This window comes from Mesocricetus auratus, unplaced genomic scaffold, assembly GCF_017639785.1.
Source record: "Mesocricetus auratus isolate SY011 unplaced genomic scaffold, BCM_Maur_2.0 Super-Scaffold_4256, whole genome shotgun sequence".
NCBI lineage: Eukaryota > Metazoa > Chordata > Mammalia > Rodentia > Cricetidae > Mesocricetus > Mesocricetus auratus.
The window spans coordinates 84,922,333-84,939,440 of record NW_024429182.1 but is presented as its reverse complement, the minus strand read 5'-3'; the positions used below and the strand labels follow the sequence as shown (position 1 = coordinate 84,939,440).

General features: G+C 44.7%; 1 pseudogene; it reads left to right on the top strand.

Annotated features, from left to right (window-relative positions):
• Positions 1 to 4,742: 4,742 nt before the first annotated feature.
• On the top strand, positions 4,743 to 16,733 carry LOC110341936 (annotated as a pseudogene).
• The last annotated feature ends 375 nt before the right edge of the window (positions 16,734 to 17,108 follow it).

Genomic DNA, 17,108 nt, shown 5'->3' with positions numbered 1-17,108 from the left:
TACACCTTTAATACCAGCACTTGGGAGGCAGAGTCAGGCAGATTTCTGTGAGTTTGAGACCAGCCTGGTCTATAAGAGCTGGCTCCAGAACAGCCTCCAAAGCCACAGAGAAACCCTGTCTCAAAGAAACCCCCTACAAAGAAATTTTAAAAATAAAAAAAATTCAAAAGAAAACCAGTAAGTCAGTTGTGCTTTTGTTTTAATTTATATTTCCTTCAAGAATAAAAATGATGATCAATCAAAAAGAAAAAGAAAACTTTAAAGCCAGCCCAGGCTATGTGAGAGTGTTTCCGACACTACCTCCAACCCCCAACCTCCTCAAAAAGCCAAAAAAAAAAAAAACCTGTCCCATGAGTATTCTCATTAGATGAAACAAAGTTGAGATGTATTAAGGACAGTAGTTAGTAGTACAGGAGTGTGCTATCACACCTATCTTCTTGTAAATCCTATATTCCCTCTGTCTGCAATGCCTATTTCTGGGCCCCCTACACCCAACACCTGTTTCTCTGCCCAGGAATCCTATTCATTCTTTAAGAACTTGATTCACATGTCACACCCTTCCCATGCCTCATCTCCCAAAACCTTAAATTCTGGGCACCTACAATTTTTTTCCAGATTTCTACTATAGCCCAAACATTATCACAATGAGCTCATTTTCATCCCTCTCACAAAACTCAGGGGCCCCCAGAGGACAGAGATCGCACCTGGTTATCCCCTATGCTCTCAGAGCTTGGTTTAGCCAAGTATCAGTGGGACACTAGAATGAGAACATGTGAGATTAAAGAAAGTGCACACATAATCTGTCAATCATTACATCCTGGGGGATTTTCTGCCTTACTAGGTACTAGGCTGAGGCCCTGTGGAGATGTCAAGTTAAAAAGACTAGGCCCTTGTCTCTTGACATTCATGGACAAACTGAGGGTACGTTCACATCTTCTAATTACACGCCACAGAAACTCAATATAAAGTAGCTTAAAGGAAACAAATATGGCTAGGGTGCAACATTTATATATCCCCAGCATAATGCTTCTCTCTGCAGAAGTAGCTGTACCTGAGCTCTAAGGGCTCACAGCAAGGTAATTCCGTAGATCAGTTCTCTCCCTGTAACTTACCCTTGGTAACTTCGTCCTGGGGAGTACTTTGTCCATGTGAAAACTCCTGACAACAGCTCTGTGTTTACATCTAAGCACCGCCAAAACAGAGCTACTAATTCCAGTGATTCCAGCTGGGAGTGGTTGTGCACATCTGGAATCCCAGCTCTTGAGAGACTGAGACAGAAAGATTGTAAACTCAAGGCTGGCCTGGGCTACATGGGAAGCTAGAACCCAGTTTAAACAATCTAGTAAGACCCTGTTAAAAATGACTCAGGAATAGTCTCATTAAAAATATTTTTATTATATTTATTTATTTTGTGTATGCGAATATGTGTGTATGTGTCATGGTAGTCACGTGAAGGTCAGAGGACAACTTACAGGATTTGTTTTTTCTTCTATGATGTGTTCCCAGGGACTGAATGCAGGTTTTTCAGGCATGGCATCAATTTTATCCTCTGAGCCATTTCATCAGTTCCTCAATTCTAAAATGAATCTTTTAAAAATGTTTATCTATTTATTTTTGCTTTCTGAGTAGGATTACTTTGCTTTGCATGCAGGCATGTGCAGGACCTCCAGAGGACACAAGAAAGTACTGGATGCCCTGGTATGGAGTCATGGTCAGTTGTGAGTCAGCTGTGTGCTGAGAACCAAACCCAGATCCCCTGGAAGAACTGTGCACTTAACCACTGGGCCATCTCTAAAGCCCCACACCCTCTCGTTTTTCGTTCAGTGAAGCACAGTTGAGATTTATTAAGGAAAGTATAGTAGAATACACCCAAGGGTGGGTGCTGCCTTTTAAAGACAATCTCCTCTCAATGGTTTTGATTAAGTGACTTGATCCACTGAGCTAATCATAATGATTTCATCGAAAAGGCCTCAACTACATGCCTACCTCTAGATCTGAGTTAGAGTCAACCTCATCCAAATCTTACAGACTAAAAAGGAAGGGAAATCACTGGAGAAAAATCAAGATGTTCTTACAAAAAGGGAGAGAGGAAAAGAAACACATCATCTGCAGAGGAGATGTTCTATATATGAGTCATGTTCAGGACTGGAGTGATACATGTTTTAGAAGCTGAAAGTCAAAGCCACGTAGGAGAAATGGACTACTTCAAAGCAAGCGGTCTAAGTACTTCAAAACATGGCCAAAGGTAGGGAGGCAGGGACCATTTGTAAAAATTTCCATTTTTGGTGGAAGCTTTTGGGAAGCAAGTCCAGGACTTCAGTTTGGGGTTACAAAAGAAAGACCAATAATGTCCTAGATTGGGAGGAAGCCTATTGGTTTGACAGGTACCAAGAACAGGCTTACTTTCCATGCTGATGCTGGGTGAAGCAGGCCCAGCACAAGCACTCTCGCTGGGAGGTGCCCTGTCTTCACTCCACTCCCCACTAAATGGAGCCCAATTTTCTGCCCCGTGCCCAGGACTGTGCCTGCATCCCTTTACCCACAACAAAGAGGAAGTCTGGGCTTAGAGGTCACCAGGATGGCACTGTGGCTCAGCACAGGACCACTCTTTGGAGAGCTTTTGGGAAAACTATGGAAACAACCATCTGAGTGGAGGAGACACATAGAGGCTGCCATAATGGTTGATCCTGGAGACTCAGAGCAAATGTACCTGCTCACATCTGTAAGTCCAGCATTCATGAGCTTGAGGCCAGCTACAAAACAAGGTCAGCTATATAACAAGACTCTGTCTGAACCAAAGCGTGCGGACACTGGTGTTAGATGGGCCTGGTTTTGAGTCCTATGTTAGGGACTCATTACATTACCCTAAACGCATTTTGTAGCTACCCTGAGTTTTGGTATCCCCACAGTAGTAAGAAATCTATAACTACCTACCAGATAGGCAATAAGATCAGAATAAGATAGAACACATTAAGAATTTGGCATGTTGTAGGCGGTGGTGATGCACACCTTTAATCCCAGAACTGGGAGGTAGAGGCAGGCAGATCTCTGTGAGTTTGAGAACAGTCTGGTCTATAGAAGTCCAGGACAGCCAGGGTAGTTACATAGAGAAACCCTGTTTCATAAAAAGCAAAAACAAACAAACAAACAAAGAAGTTAGCATGTTCCACAGATTGGTCAATATGCATGACTTTGCAGGCACAAAGTCTTCTAGAGCCCAAATCCTGGCTCCAGCATAATTACTATTTAATTTCTGAAATAGATTATCCTCATTGCTTGCCTCCGTATTTCAAACATCCCCCAAATCAGGACTCACTCAGCACAATGATGTAGCTTAGCTTCCCATGTCCCCTGACAATCCACAAGACGGTAGAATGTCTTTATAATCAGTGTGCTGTATTGGGTTAAGTACTTCATGTTCTAGAAACTCAATTTCTTCAGTTGTAAAATGGGGATGTTAACAGTATCTACCTTATAAAGCATTGTGAAAACAAAAAATTAGATTTGCTTTGCAAGTTTCTGATGTATCATAAAGGCTCAGCAAATTCCATTTTTATTTCTATTGTTATGTCAGACCCAGTAAGGGAGTGGTAGGAGCACTATGATGTGAGTGTCCATTGGCCACAGCAGCCTGAGGAGCAGTGCAGAGGTGATGGTGGGGTCAGAAGGGTAATGACAGCTCCTATAATCTAAAGGAGCACGAGGATTGAGTGTGTGATTCTGCATGTTAGCATCAGGAGCTGAGATGGGAAGAGCTCTAACTAAAAGCTTGGCTGAACTACATAGAAAGACTTGGATCTAAAAAGCAAAACAAAACAATTGGGGGGGGGCGGTGGAGGGATGGCTCAGTCACTAAGAGCACTTGCTCTTCCAGAGGACCTAAGTCCAGTTCCCAAAACCCATGCTCACAACCGTCTGTAATAACTCCAGCTCCAGGAGGCCACTGGCACTCACACTCATGTGCACATATCCACAAACAGACACAGACGTCTACACATAATTTAAAATAATAAAAATAAATCCTAAAATTATATTTTAAAAAATCCTAAGGAAGAGCAGAAGAAAGGAGCAGTAGTTAGGAAGCTGACTAGTGGCTGATGGAGTACAAAAGATACAGGGAACAGACTTTTTAAAAGAAGACCAGTCATGATAGGGTATCAACACTGCTGCCCAATGGGGATGGGTTGGTAGGTTAAGAGGAACTACCAGACTGGGCCAGTTAGTATTTGTCCTCACTGGACTCGGATATACCCTAATTATAATAACTACCCATGTAGTCATTGTTATATGCCCCTGCGCTAATTGATAATTACTATATTGAAATAACTTTTTTAAACAAACCTATGTGTCAGGTGACTTTATCAGATCGGTTTTGTAGAAGAAATCAAGGTTCAAAGAGATAAGCTGTGTGCTCCAAGTCATGTGGCTTCTAAGTGGCAGCGCTGGAATCTGAATCAGGGCTCTTTTTAAACCCTAGTTCTGGCACCTCAGCCCACCCTCTCCCACCCGGCTTCCAGAGTTCAGTTCACCAGCAGCTTTCAGTGTATCTACAAGCAATTTCTCCCCTCTCATACAGCCCCCCTTCTCAGGTCTCAGTCCCCTGAAGCCACTAATGCCAAGCTCACAAGACATCTGTTTTGTCAAAATTCTGTTCCGATTCGATAAACTCTAGCCAGACCAGCTCACTCAGCATGAATCAGCCAGAGAGAATAGCAAGGCTGCATGCCCGGCATGCCGACCCGCTGAGCTCAGGCAGGATGGGCGGTGCTCAGGAACCTCAGCCTGACAGATGGCTCCACTCGGCTGTCTTCATGGGCCTGGTGCCAGGTGCAGCTCACTCTCTGCTGGAGGGAGTTGTGGGAGCCTAGCCCTGTGAGTATCGCCTGCATGCGTGGTTATGTGGGTGTGTGGAGGTGCATAGGGAGGACACAGGAGTGAAGAGTGTGTGTGATCCACATGTTCACTTGCATGTTTGTGTATGTTTATCTCTGTGTGCACGCCTACTTGTGCATCTCTGTGTGTACATTCAGGGCTGCGTGTGTTCAAGTTCCAAGTCTGCATTCGTTCAGGTTGTGTGTGCTCACAACAGGAATGAGAAAGACAGAGAGATGGGGGAAGAGGGAAGGAGAGGTTGCTTCTGACGATCCCCACCTGCAGGAGAAAGCTCTTACAAGCCCCTTCCCTCAACTCTGCCTTCCTTAGGGGACTGGGAGCCAGCAGGAACAGCAGCCGCTGCCATCCCATTCCCATTGTGAAATGTGGGTTGCGGCTGAATTTCAGATTTCTAAACATAACTTCTTGATCATGTTTTCCCATAAGGTAGAGATATTAACTGTTTAGGAATTTGGGGTCCCTCTAAACATCTGGTGGACCAGAATAATAACCTCAAAACATATCATTTCACATGCATTATCAAGGAGCTCATAAGGTACCCTGCAAGAAGCTATTAATAGGCTTTAGGTTAAGAAATAAACATTTTCCAGGTGATGGTGGTGCATGCCTTTAATCCTAGAACTCAGGAGACAGAGGCAGGCAGATCTTTGTGAGTTCAAGGCCAACCTGATTTACAGAGCTAGTTCCAGGATAGCCAAAGCTACACTAAGAAACCCTGTGCCCCCCTTAAAAAGAAAAAAGAAACTAAATATGTGCATAAACATGTAGGGAATGACAACTAGAGTGGGACCTTTTGAGAGAGTCTGTAGGAGAACTGGGTGAAGACACATTACAATAGGGCCCTGCAGTAAGTTGGGGAACAAATGTGTGGAGAAACTGCCAGAGGGGCTCCAGGAACCATCACTGAAGAGACAAGCATTCAGGCAGGGCGTAGAAAAGTGAGAACAATTGTGACATTGCAAAGATGGGGAAGGACATAAGAAGCAGAAGAGATGCTCTGCCTGGTCTGAAAGAGTCTTGAATCAGGCCGATGCATACTAGACTAAAGAATCTGGGTTTTATCCAGTGGGGCACCGGAGTTCCATAAGCAAGAGAATAGTCTGACCTAATGGGTGATGTGCAGAAATCAAAATCACATCTAGCACTTGGCCAGAGAGCAAATAGGAATCTGTTGCAATAGTCCCTTTGAGGGCAAATGAAGACGTGAGCAACAGGATTGTGGGGAAACTAGAGGAAGGGTTTGAACAAAAGGTATTTAGCAGACAAACTGTCAAGAATCAGGTGGAGAAGCAAAAACGGGAAAGCATTGTCTTTCATGTTCTCGGCTGCCAGAAAGGTAGATGCTGAGCTGGACCCTCAGGGCTCTAATGACGGCCTCAGGGAAGCACTGGGATTGGGGACACAATGTGAGTGAGCCATCCAAGAAGAGATCTGCACTAAGCAATTTGCTGTGTAGATGTGGAGCACCGTGAAGAGAGATTAGGAAATACAAATCTGTGAGTCATGAGAGGTGGGTGATAAGTGAAGTCATGGGTGGTGGGTGAGAGCAATAAGGGAGAGTTGAGACATCAATGAACAGGGCTGGGAAAGAAGTCAGGATTTTAGGGTAAAGGAGACAGTGAGAAAGGATTCTTATGATCTGGAAGGGCTGGAATGAATTCAGAAGAGAAGTGACTCCTGGAATCTAACAGTGCACAGAATTTTAAGAATGAGGAAGTGATCTTTAGTGTCAAAGGCTAAACTAAGGTCAAGTAAGCAGAGGGATGATGTAGAAGCTGGATGGGAGGGGTATATAGCAGTTTTATACTCTTTACTAGCACTGTGGACATAGCATCAGTGAACCACTCCAGGGAACACGCATCAAATGTGAACAACGAGAGAGCACACCACAGGCACTTGTAGGAGGCTTCTAGAATAAGGAACTCCAACTTTTAGCCAAGATGGGGTAAGAAGCACTGAATTTGACTTTCTGCTAAAACAATGCTAAACAAGGCAAACATCCATAAAAGAACTATTTCAGAGCAGAGGACTGTTGCTCAGGAGGCAAAGTACTGAAGCAGGGGGCAAAAATAAGGTGAGTCCCCACACTGTATCTATTTGCTCTATGAGTCCCCACACTGTATCTATTTGCTCTATGAGTCCCCACACTGTATCTATTTGCTCTATGAGTCCCCACACTGTATCTATTTCCTCTGTGGAAGGTTTGCAGGCTGCGGGCCACAAAGGGCATCCAGTGTGGAACTGGCATAGTCTCTGAGTGGAAGAGTTAGGACTAAGGAAGCTAAGATGGCTAGTTCTCACAGGGCACAGAGAGATCTCCAGAGTTCCAGAGAGGAGGGTCTGGTAAGTCTCTACCTTGGTGTTTCTCAACTTATGGTTGTGACCCCTTTGCAGTTACATATTAGATATTTACATTATGATCCATAATAGTGGCACAATTACAGATATGAAGTAGCAACAAAAATAATTTATGGTTGGGGGTCACCACAACATGAAGAACTTCACTAAAGGGTCACAGCATCAGGAAAGTTGAGAAGCGCTGATCTACCTGAATATAGTAACTACATATACATGAAGAGGCAGCTAAATGCTAAGGAAAGAATGCTGGGAGCAAACAGGAGGAACACACTTGGGAGCTCCCACAAGGTTGGAAATAGTTCATGCTCCCAACTACCAGAGTTGTGAAAGCTTCTTGTATGCCTGGGGTGAATGCCCTGAAGGATGTTGCTGATACTGAAGCCAGCTTAGTCCTAGAATAGGCTTCACCCCCAAAGCTACAAAGTAACCTCAAAGGTACCAAACTGTGTCCAAGGAAGTTAACTACATCTTGGAACAAAGACTCAAATCAGGAAATGAAAAAAGTTCAGCACAGACAATGTAAAGTTCACAGACTTGTGAGAAAAGATAGGAAATTATCCCTTTTTAAAGTATTGAGAAATTAGCTGGCATTGGGTATAGTGGCTCATGCTGGTAATCCTAGCACTCAGTAAGTTGAGGCAGGAGGATCACTGCCAGTTTGAGGCCTTCTTGGGCTGTACAGTGCATCTGAGCACAGTCTAGGCTACACAGTGAAACTCTGTCAAAGAAAACAAAAACAGTAACAAAAAGAAAAAAATATCAGCAAGCTATTAGTTCCCAATGTATGTGTAACTGGAAGTCCCAGGGAAGAGATGAAGAAATACAGAACAAAGCACTACCCCAAATTTTCCTCTGTTCACAGGAATCATTCTGCCTATGACTCTGAATTGCTAGTACTAAAAGGTGTGCACCATCACACTCAGCCCAAATTTCCCAAGTTTAATGAAAACTATAAATTCATAGAGCCAAGACCTCTGGGAAGAGACTGAGACCATCAACTTCCCTATGAAAAAGGCAATCACCAGCTTGGTTCAAAGCTCACACCAGAGTCTCCATACAGAAGATCCCAGCCCCAGCTGTGGGACATACCTAACAACATGGGGTATTTTGTTTGTTTTTCAAGACAGGGTTTCCCTGTGCAGCTGTTGAGCCTGTCCTGCAACTCACTCAGTACACCAGGCTGGCCTTGAACTTGAACTCACAGAGATCTGCCTGCCTCTGCCTCCCAAGTGCTGGAGCTAAAGAGGTGTGTCGTCACCACAGCCTGGATTCACCTATTTTTTTTAAATTAAGAAACCATTAACTCAAGGGAGGTAAACAAACTGCTAACGAGACTTGAGAAGATACCTTTGTCAATAATAAGAAGATAAAAGCTAAAAAAAAATCACTATACATTCACCAGAAATTCAGAAATAAAACCATACAGTATTAATTGTTGATGAGGACACATATATCAACATAAAAAGCTGTGTATGACCACTCCAGACAACAGTTTTCTGCTTCTTAGAAAGTTAAGCATGCTAGGCATGATAGCACCCACGTTTACTGCCACATCGGTTAACACATTCATGACACCTCAGAGGGGGCACCAGAATGCACCGATGTTGCATTAAGAAATGAAGACAGAACTTGGACTCTCTGCTTTCTATCCCACATCTTTCATCTGCCTGCAGTTTGTGATTACTGGGCTGTCTGCAGTCTGTCTGTTCTGTCCCTGTTGCCTGCGTGATGTCCCTGTGTGTGAGTCTGACCCTGTGCCTGTGCCAACAAAGGGATTTGCTATGTATTTATTGAATGGCATAGAAAAGATGGTATGGGGTTTTCTACCAAGACTTTTAAGAGTTTCACAAAGGAAAAGGTTATTTACTGACACCAACTGACTCAGACTAGCACTTAAAACCTCATGCAGATCTTTCAACATGCTCCCCTATGTTGCTTCCAATTTTGTGGTGGATATTTGTCTCAAGGTTGCTTTCAAACTTGTTGGCTGATCTCAGTAAATGACTGCCACAATCTCCATGCATTATTCTGAGTTAGTGACATGGAAAGCTACATAAGGTAAGATCAAAGCTTGGCATCTGGCTTGGTTTTTAAAAGCTGATTGCATAGGAATTCAAGACATAGTAATGTTGGTTACATTGTTTTTTTAAAGGCAGGTCAAACCAGAACAGGCTTCTGTCTTAGTTACTTTTCTATTGCTGTGAAAAACACTAAGACCAAGGCAATTTATAAAAAAGAGTGTTTAAATTAGGATTTACAGTTTCAGAGGGGTAGAATCCATGATAGCAGACATGATGGTATGAACAGCTCAGAGCTTACATGTTGATCTGCAAGTTGGAGGCAGAGAGAGAGGAGGACGCTGAGAATGGTATATATTTTTTTAAACCTCAAAGCCCACCCCCAGTGACACACCTACTACAAAAATGCACCTCCTCAACTCTCCTGTGGTGATTGAAAGAAAATGGCCCCAAAGGAAGTGACACCATTAGGAGGTGTGACCTCATTGGAGTAGTGTGATCTTTCTGGAGGAAGTGGGTCACTGTGGAGGTGTCATATATGCTCAAGTCATGCCCACTGAGACAGACCACTTGCCTGCAAGATATGAAACTCTCAGCTGTCTACTTGCATGCTGCCATGATGACAATGGACTGAACCTCTGAAACTACAAGTCTCCCAATTAAATATTTTCCTTTATAAGAGTTGCCATAGTCATGGTGTCTCTTCACAGCAATAGTAACCCTAACTAGACAGCACCCACTAATTGGGGACCAGGTACTCAAACATATGAGCTATGGGACCATCTCATTGAAAGTGCTACATGAGGTTGAGTGCATTGTTTTCTTCAGTGCAGGTTAAAACTACACAGGGTGAGAACACAGTAGGACAGCAGGTTAAGGACATGGTCTTAAACGATGATTAAAGGCATGTGCCACTACTGCCTGGCAAAGCCACCACCATCCAGTCAGGCTTTTTCTTTTTAGGCTGCCAACCAGCTCTCCCAAATCATGACACATGGACTTATTATTGGTTTTGAATGCTCGGCCTAGCTTAGGCTCATTTCTGGCTACCTCTTTTAACTTAAATTAACCTGTTTCTCTTTATCTGCCGTTTGCCCTGGATCTTATTTCCTTCTTTACTTCTGTATATCTGACTTTCACTGCTTCTCTATGGCTAGTGACTGCCTGGTTTCTGGCCCTGTCTGGGAGTCTCCCTCCCTCTCTCCTCCCTTCTTCTTCTCTAGCTATTCTCCAGCCGAGATTTCTTCTTCTATTGATTCTCTCTCCCTGCCAGCCCTGTCTATCCTTTTCCTGCCTAGCTGTTGGCTGTCCAGCCTTTTATTAGACCATCAGGAGCCTTAGGCAGGCAAGATGAAACAAATGCAGCATAAACAAAAGTAAAACACATTTTTACACAGTTAAAGTAATATTCCACCATATAAACAAGTATAACACGTTTGTCTAGTTAAAATAAAACTCCACAACAATCCTAGTTCAAGGCAAGCCAGGACTACAAAGTGAGATCCTGTGTTTAAAAAAACCAAGAAGTTAAACACAAACTAGGTGTGATTGTACATCCAGTAATCCCTGCACTTGGGAGACTGAGGAAGGACAGTTTTGAATTTATGGGAATCCTAAGCAATTTTTCAAGATCTTAATGAAAAACTGAGAAAGAGAATGTAAGTGTTTCGGGCGGATTGGGATGGGTCAGGTACTCTGGCACTCAGGAGCCACAGAATACTGAGTGTTACACAGCTCAGATGGAAAGGTATCCTGGAGCTCGGAAGCTAAGGACCACCACAGGTTGTAGTAAGCTTAGCAGCTTACAGCCTTGCCTCAGGGAAAGGCTTCCCCAGTGTATCTGCTCCGCTCCAGCAGGACAGGATCTTCCAGCTGGGGATTTCTCCCAGTGTAGCAGTTTTGCTCCATAGGAGGTTTCTTGGATGAAGTTGCTTTGCTCTGGGAGAGTGGAGAGCAGAGAGCGGAGTGGAGTGTAACAACTCTGCTCTGCCAAGGGAAGGTTACCCCGGAAAAAGTGTTACAACCCTGCTCTGCCCAGGGTTGCTCTGCTCTGCCCAGGGTTGCCTCTGCTCCACCACCACTGCCGCTGCAAAAGAAGATCTTCACTCATAGCTCATCAAAGGGGTTTATTGGAAGGAAGCAGCTGGACCTGTCAAGCTGAACATACACAGGGTTTATATAGGGATTCTTGGGGGGGGGGGTTGTCCAGGGTAGGGATTGGTCCGATTTCAGTGCTGATCTCAGATTGGCTAGAGCTCTGCTCGAGGATTGGTTAGTTTTCTGCACAGGATTAGGGTCAGATTTGGCTCTGGTTTCAGGGCCAAAGTATGTTTCTTTCTCTGGTCCTTTTTAGCCTTTTGGCTCCAATTTTAGGTCCAGGGTGCATTTCTTTCACTGACTCTGATTCCAGGGACAAAGTGTGTTCCTTTGGCACTGGTTTCAGAGTCAGGGTACATTTCTTTGGTTCTAGTTGTAGGGCCAAAGTATGTTTCTTTGGCTCTGCTCAGGGTGTGTTTCTTTAACTGGCCCCTTTTTCCTACATTCCCCCCTTTTTTTGTTTAATAAAACTGGGGTTTGGAAAATGGGCAGTGTTATCATTAGACTACTTCCTGCTGAATGGGGTCATCAAGGTTCATGGGACAATCTTCATCTTTGTCCAGATGTGTCCAGGTGTTGTAGCTTTCTGGTTCCTTAGCTAGGGGCTGATAACCCTGAAATAACAACTGGTTGAAAGTCTGGTTAGAAATTTTTTGAACTTGTTGTTGAAGGAGTTTAGACAAGACATTTATAAGGCAGGGTGCCACTAGTAGAAGTAAAAAAAAAAAAAGAGAGAGAAGAGGGGTTTAGAAAGGTAGTATCTAGTTTTATATTGCATTATTAGTGATCCACTGGCCATAAACATTGAGCTATTACTTAAGTTTTTGAAGGTCTGTCTGAGGTTGTTGAATCTTAACTTTTATTATACCTGATTAACATAGAAGTAACATTCTAGATAGACTGAAGGGTGAGGAAAGCCAATTGGTATTTATAGAGTAAGGCCTTATAGATGATAGTGGAGTACTCTCCTTTAATGTCATGGACTCAGCCCTGACTGAGTGGGCAGTCTGTTGCTGAGGACAGAGAAAGGGAAACCAGAGAGACTGGAGAGAAAGAGAGCTGCTGGTTGAGGCTAATAAGTGGGGGTTCATTAGTGTGATAGAAAATAGTTGAGGAATTGTCTGGTTTGGGTTTCATAGCTAAGAGTTGTTTCCTCCTTAGTAGGAATGTATGTAAAAATGGCATACCATGTGGTTCCTTTAAGATACCTTAGCAAAAGGTTTAGAGAACAAAAGTATATGAGATGAGTAGCAATAGTCTCCATTGGGAATAGTTTGGCCCTTTTTTTTTTTTTTTTTTTTTTTTTTTTGCTCTCTTTTCTGTCACATATCAGGTGTCTCTCCTGATATGGGACAAAGATTTTTGGAGGAAACCTTTTAAATAAGCATGCTTGGGTCTAGAGGAGGGGGAGCCATATCCCAACTCCAGAGCCAGCTTTTAACTGAAGTGGGACAGAATTAAACAATGGTCCAATGCCACGCATACCCAAAGGAAACCTGAATTCCAGCAAACTTAACAAAAAAGGCTTACGATAGGGATTCTGAACCCTAGACAGAGGCAGAGGACATAGGAAGGAGCTGAAAGATGCAGCAGCCAGGGAGGAGTATTTATCACAGCTGGCCTGAGGAGTGTACACCACAGCTGGCCTGAGGAATATTTACCACAACTGGCCTGAGGAGTGTACACCACAGCTGGCCTGAGGAGTGTTTACCACAGCTGGCCTGAGGAGTGTACACCACAGCTGGCCTGAGGAGTGTACACCACAGCTGGCCTGAGGAGTGTTTACCACAGCTGGCCTGAGGAGTATTTACCACAGCTGGCCTGCTCCTTTGTTTTTGTCCCCTACTAGACCCAGCTTCCAGCTCCCATTTTGTAAAAAACGCTTACAGATCTATCAATAGTTACTTAAAAGACAGGACATTTACATAGTATGTGTGTGGGGCAAAGGCCAGACATAAACTGGGCTTGGCGTGGAGAAAAGAGAAGGTTTGAATATAGGAAAGGAGAATCTCCTTCCATTTCCCAGATTGCTCTGAGTAGTTGTAAAGGTCCCAAGTAATATTGGGAGCTAGGGTGCCATTATGTGGCCATTTGGACTGATTATCTAAGGGGTATTTAGACAAAATTTGATTACAAAAGTAAGTTTAGGGCCCTTCAGTTTAGGTGTTAGGTTAGAGGCTAGAGGTTTTCTAAGAGGCAATCCAAGGGGGAATGGGAGGGTACGGATGACACGGTTCCCATGGATGAGAAGGAAAAGCTCACTACAGCCTGTAGTCATGGGCGTCTCCAGGACTCAGGGAGGACCACTGAAAGAGGACCAAGCCCTTTAGAGGGTCGTCACCCAACTCAACAGGGGGTCAGGCTTAGCCTGGCTAAGCCAGAAGAGACTCGGCGCCTGGTACCAGGGCTTTTCTAGAGGCCAGAAGGCGTAGACGGAAACCGAGCTCTAAGAGGGATCTCATTCACAGGGAAGGGTCAGGAATGGAATTGTAGAAGCCACAAGGGCCTAGAGGAGCTGTGTGACTATAGCCAGCTCCTTGGGGGAGACAGGAAAGAGGGTCTGGAGGGGGCGCAATGACCCGATTGGGCCTAATGAAGCTGCAGGATTGCAATTCTCAAGTGTGGTAGGATGGGGTCAGGTGAAGAGGACCAGCCATAGTCTTAAGGATGGTGACTGGGGGAACCTGGGCCTCTAAGAGTACCAGAGGAGTGCCAGACAATCAATGGCCACTTCCTCACACTCAGGGAAACGTTTGCAGGGACTGAAGGGGAAACTTACGCAGTTGTTGATGGTGGATGGAGTGTTGAGTGATCAGTGAGCTGGAAGGCTAGTCTGCTGCAGGCCAACTGGAGATGAGAGATAGGGTCCTAGTGCGGCTCAGACAACGATGGGGAGCACATGCACCAGGAGAGCCTATTCTAGTCACAGCACCAAATGTAGGCATTTCAGTGGGATCAGGTAGGAGAGGTATTCTGGTACTCGGGAGTCACAGATGGAAAGGTATCCTGGAGCTCTGGAGCCAAGGACTACCACAGGCAGCAGTAAGCATAGCAGCTTACAGCCTTGCCTCAGGGAAAGGCTTCCCAGTGTATCAGCTCTGCTCAGGCAGGAGAGGGTCTTCCAGCTGGGGATGTTTACCAAGTATAGCAGTTTTGCTCGGGCAGGAGGTTTCTAGGGCTGAGTTGCTACAGTTCTGCTCTGCTCTAGGAGAGTGGAGAGTGGAGAGCAGAGAGGGAGAGTAACAACTCTGCTCTGCCAAGGGAAGATTTCCCCAGCAAAAGTGTTACAACCCTGCTTGCTCTGCTCTGCCCAGGGTCGCCTCTGCTCCACCGCCACCACCACTGCAAAAGAAGATCTTCACCCAAAGCTCATCCAAGGGGTTTACTGGGAGGGAAGAATCCAGGAGAGTGACTGCCCTCAGCCTGGTAGCGTGAACAGCCACAAGCTGAACAGACACAGGGTTTATATAGGGCTTCCAGGGTGGGGATTGGTCAGATTTTAGTGCTGAGCTCAGATTGGCTAGAGCTCTGCTCGAGGATTGGTTAGTTTTCTGCACAGGATTAGGGTCAGATTTGGCTCTGGTTTCAGGGCCAAAGGGTGTTTCTTTCTCTGGTCCTTTTTAGCCTTTTGGCTCCAATTTTAGGACCAGGGTGCGTTTCTTTCACTGACTCTGATTCCAGGGACAAAGTGTGTTCCTTTGGCACCGGTTTCAGGGTCAGGGTACATTTTTTTAGTTCTGGTTGCAGGGCCAAAGTGTGTTTCTTTGGGTCTGCTCAGGGTGTGTTTCTTTTGACTGGTCCCTTTTCCCTACAGAGAAGGAAAAGAAAGGAGAGAACCTGGGGATGGATGGTGTCCCATGGTTGATCCCTCTATAGTAAACAACTTTATCTTATTTATTTATTTATTCATTTGCTTATTTATTTTGGTTTTTCAAGATAGAGTCTCTCTGTCCAGCCCTGGTTGTCCTGGAACTCACCCTGAAGGCCAGGCTGGCCTCTAACTTACAGAGATCTGCCTGCCTCTGGCTTCTGAGTGCTGGGATTAAAAGTGGGCACCACCGCAGGATGGCGGCTCTGAGAAGTTGGATGTCCCGGAGGGTAGCCTCCCTTTTCAGGTATGGAAAGTGTGTCCCCATCGTGGCTAACTCTAAGAAACGCAGTTTCTTAGCATTGATAAGACCATGGCACAAAACGATGCTGGCTGGATTTGGCATGACCCTGTGTGCAGTTCCTATTGCATAGAAATTGGAGCCTCAATCTCTTTACGAAGCACTAATGAGGAGGGCTGTGTCTTTGGTGACAGATAGCAACTCCACCTTTCTGTCCCAAACCATGTTCACTCTGATCGAAGCAATCACTCAGTATACAAAGGTTGCTTATACATTAGTGTCTCTGTATCGACAAAATACAAGTTTACTTGGAAAAATGAATTCACAGGAGGAAGATGAAGTGTGGCAGGTGATTATAGGAGCCAGAGTTGAGATGTCTTCAAAGCAGAAGGAATACATGAAGCTGGAAACCACTTGGATGACTGCAGTTAGCCTGTCAGAGATGGCTACAGAGGCTGCTTATCAGACTGGAGCCGATCAGGCCTGCATAGCCACCAGGAATCACATCCAGTTGGTGAAGTCGCAGGTGCAGGAGATGTGCCAGCTCTCCTAGAAAGCAGAAACCAAGCTGGTTGAAACACAGACACAAGAGTTGCACCAGAAAACCCAGGAAGCTGGTGACGAGAGGGCTGACCAGGAAGAGGATGCCTACCTACGTGAAGACTGAGGGCTTGAGCCCACTGCCCTGTCTACCTAATCAGTGGGGAAAGCAGGTGATGGTTGGTATCCACCTAGTGTCACTGCAACTCTGTGGAGACAACAGGTTCTGCCCTTGCCAGTCAGACCAGAAGCCTTTGTGAGCTGTGCCTGCCCTTCTCTGGCCTCAGACTTTATGGGCCTGGTTCTTAGCCCTTGAGCGTAATTCATTCAACACTGTCCCACTCAGCTCTCTCTTGCCCATCTTTTTAACCTCACACCCAAAGCATTTCACCAACCGGGGCCAGAGGAGAAGGGGACTTTTCTGCCACACCCTTAAGTTCAATAGGTGTTTACTTACAGTTTCTAATATTACTCAGATTTTCAAGTATAATTTAATGATTGCTTCAAAGAAGGGAGCCTGTCTTGTAAAATGTGTGTTTATAATGTCCTTTGTACCAGTGAGCACAGCTCAGGTAAGGAGTTTGTCAGATCAGAGCATGACAGCGTTCAGCTTGTGCTCCCCACAGGTCCTCCAACTCATGCTTCTTGTTCCTTCCTTTTTTCCTTCCTTCGAATTTCTCTGCTGTATCCAAAGGAAGAGAAGTTTGGTGTTTGCATTTAAAAAAAGAAGAAGAAGAAGAAAGTGGGCACCACCACAGCCCAGCTAGCAAACAATTTTAATGTCAGGCACTAACTTACCTTTTTTTTTTTTTTTTTTTTGCATTGTTGACAGTCAACCCCAAGGCTTTCTTTGTTTAAGGTAGGAAAAGAAATTACCAGTAAACTATATCTCCAGGTCCCCTATAACTACAACTTGCAATATAACGTCTATCTCAGTTTGTTTTTTATTGCTGTGATAAAACACCATGACCCAAAACAACATGGGAAGAGAAGAGTTTATACAGCTTACATATCCAGACCATAGTACATCATGAGGAAAGCCAAGGCAGGAACTCAAACAAGGCTGCAACCTGAAGACAGGAACTGAAGCAGA